We start from the raw sequence: 3,407 nt of genomic DNA, 5'->3' as shown, positions 1-3,407 counted from the left end.
ATCCTTATAAGCCTTTTAAAATCATTTTTAGAATAAGGTTGGAGCCCAGATTCATAAATAAAGACACAAATACGAAAGCAAGTAAATATGTCTTCGTAGGCATGGGCTGAACCTATGCAGGGCCATTGCATCGCACAGCTGCAGGGGATACTATTCTTGCTGTTTATGTAAATAGTGCCTGTTGAGCACAGTAGACCACAAGGTGAATAGTGAAATTATGCAGTGATGGCTGTGGTCCAGGGCTTTGGACAAATTTAGTCTCTGTAGACTAGTTGGCAATGCATTACTGGAAATGATGAAGAAGTTTCTAGTAACCAAGGGCATTTGGGGTAGGCTGTTCATTTGTAAAACTGTTCTTAAAACATTCTAAAAATGTTCTACACTCTTGGGATACATGGATGAATGGAGGTGGCCTCCTTCTTCACTTAGCTTAGAGTATTCAGTAATCTGAAAGCCAGGAATTGAAACATTGCAGGGAGGCAGGATCAGGCCGTTCTCTTGCTAAATGAGTCCAGATGCTTCCCAGTGCACGTGGATGCCTCACTTGGGCAACTGTGAGCCATAAGACCCAGCGGTCCCTGCCTTTTCTTACCAGCCTTCCCTGGCACCACTCTCTCCCTGTTCACTAGGCTTTGGCCACACAGACTGTTCCTTGGCCCCTCCAACTGTCCAGACTCCTTCCATCCTCAAGAGTGTCTGCTTATACCCTTCCCTGGAACACCCTTCCCTGACAGCTCTACTGGTCCAACACCCATCATCATCCTACAAGGCTTGACTCAAATGTCACTCTCTGAGAAGCCTCAGCTGATGCCCCAGGTCAAGTCCCCTGTTATACCCTTCACAGCCCCTACCATGAGGCAAACGAATAGTTGTTTCTGTCATCATTTCTTGAGGGTCATTGTTCCTACAGGACTACAAGCTCCTGAGAACATGAGCTGTGCTTATCTGGTTAACTACCCTTTATTGCCAGCTAGGCCCGCAGTGCCCGGCACCTAGTGGGACTTCACCGAATAATTTGCTGAATGAGTAGGTGGAAAAATGGGAAGAAGATCCACAGGCACTCCTGAAGTGTTGGAAAATATATTGAATGAGGAAGCGATTACTGGGAAATGGAGCATATTTATGCCATTTTAAAAAGAGAAGGGAGAAGATGAGTTCTGCTCACTGCTTGAACGTGTGGGGAGGCCGTTGTATTGGGAGCTGGCCCCGCTGTGGGGGTCACTGTGGGAGATGAGCAGCTCTTCTGTTCTCCACAAGCGCCGGGCAACAGGAAATGGGTTAAAATTGCAGACAAAGAAGAAAAGTTAGACGTGAAGAATTACCTCAATTTCAAGAATAATGAAATTTGGACAAGCAAGGCAGTATGCCCCTAGTGGTGAGGAGCCAGAGGTTGGGTTCAAATTCTGACAAGCTCTGTGACCTTGGGCAAATGACCTAACTTCTTTGTGTGTCATTAAAAAAAGGGGGGGGGAGGGGAAGAGAGGCTATTAATGGTACCCACATCAGGGTGAATATATAATTTGTTTTTTCACCCCAGACGCTTTTGAGAATAAAGAGTGGGCGAGCTATTAATAATCTTTGCTGGGATAACAGGAGTAAATTGGGACTACACCCAGCACACGGAGAGTTATGGCCATTCTACTCATAAAGTCTTAAAAAGATTAAAGAAATTAATACATGTAACTCACTTAGAGGCATGCCTGACACACATTCATGCTCAGTAAAGGTTAGTTATTACCGTTCAGAAGCAATAGAATCTTCCTGGAGACTTTAGGAAAAGAGGTACCGTTGATTATGTGAGATGGAGTTTATATCTCCGGGTGCATCAGGATTTAATTGCTTGATTTTTAAAAACTTTTTTAATCTTCTTTTGAGTCTTCAGTAAAAAATGAAGTATAGTAACCCTAGAAAAATGTACATATAACAACTGCATAGCTTACTGAATTACCACAAACTGAGCACATCCAGAAACCACCCCGATCAAGAAAGGGAATATTGCAGAACTCCAGAAGTCCTTCTCTCATCCCTTCCCAATTACCCACCCATTTCCTCTGCCCCAGGAGTAACCAGACTTTCCTGACTACCAACTCCATAGGTGAGTTTTGCCTGTTTTTGAAATATAGACGGATACTAGATGTTCCTCTGTGTCTGGCTTCATTCATTCAACACTTGGTTAATGTTGTTCATTCATGTTGTTGAATCAAGTAGGGACCTATTTATTCTCATTGCCGTGTAACATGCCATTGTGTGAGTACACCACAATTTATCTATTTATTCTACTACAGATGGACATTTGGGTAATTTCCAGTTTCTGGTTATTATGAAAAATGCTGCTCTCACCATTCCTATATTTCAGGATGTGCAAGTGTGTCTTCTGTTGGGTATATATTCTACCTGGGAGGGCAATCACTGAGTTAGAGGGGGTGCATTTTTCAGCTTTACTAGATTCTGCTGAACAGCTTCCCATGATTGTTGGACAAATTCACTCTTTCACTAGGGTTTAGGAGAATTCTGGTCGCTCCTTGTTCTCACCCCTGTTAGGCATTGTAGGTCTTTTTGATTTTAGTCATTCTGGAGGTTATCTCATTCTGGGTTTAAGAAAAAAAAAAATGCTTGGGACGCCTGGGTGGCTCAATCAGTTAAGCGTCTGCCTTTGGCTCAGGTCATGATCCCAGGGTCCTGGGATTGAGCCCCACGTCGGGCTCCCTGCTCAGTGGGGAGTCTGCTTCTCCCTCTCCTTCTGCTGCTCCACCTACTTGTACTCTCTCTCTCTGTGTCAAATAAATAAAATCTTTAAAAAAAATTAAAAAAAAAGCTCACGAATTCTACCGAATTTTAACAGCAAACACCTCATTTTCTGAGAGTCTGCCAAGTGTCAAGCACCGAGCCAGGCGCCTCATAGTTACTACCGTGGATAGTCCATGCAGGAGCCCTCTGAGTGACGTGTTCTTGTCTTCATTTTACAAGTGAGGACCAGAGAGATTGAAGCACTTACTCAAGGCCACAGAGGTCATGCGTGGCCAGGCTCTGGTCTCGTTTGGTCCAGTTCGTTTCGATCCGGCAGCCCAAGCACCCTTCTGACGGCACTGTGGTGTTGATAGCGCAGGGGTGAGGAAGGAGGAGGGGAAATGGTGACCTCAGTAGAGCTGTAAGGCTGCGCCGAGTCCTGCAGCTGCCCTTGGGGTTTTCCTGTATGACGAGTTCTTGGTCTCACCACAGGCCACTGTGTGTGCTTCCTTCCCCAGCTGTTAGAGACCTGTCCTTTGTTCCCTGGGGACAAGTGCCTTCAGGGTGCTGAGCCAGAAGACTGGAACGAATATCCTGTCCTGGCCACCACCGATGCGCAGATATGGTTGTTGTGTTCTCCTGCTTCTTTGTGACAGCGGATCAGTCTTTTGTTTGAGGAG

This window comes from Phoca vitulina, unplaced genomic scaffold, assembly GCF_004348235.1.
Source record: "Phoca vitulina isolate PV1807 unplaced genomic scaffold, GSC_HSeal_1.0 scaffold10, whole genome shotgun sequence".
Classification (NCBI taxonomy): Eukaryota; Metazoa; Chordata; class Mammalia; order Carnivora; family Phocidae; genus Phoca; species Phoca vitulina.
This window is presented reverse-complemented; position numbering follows the sequence as displayed.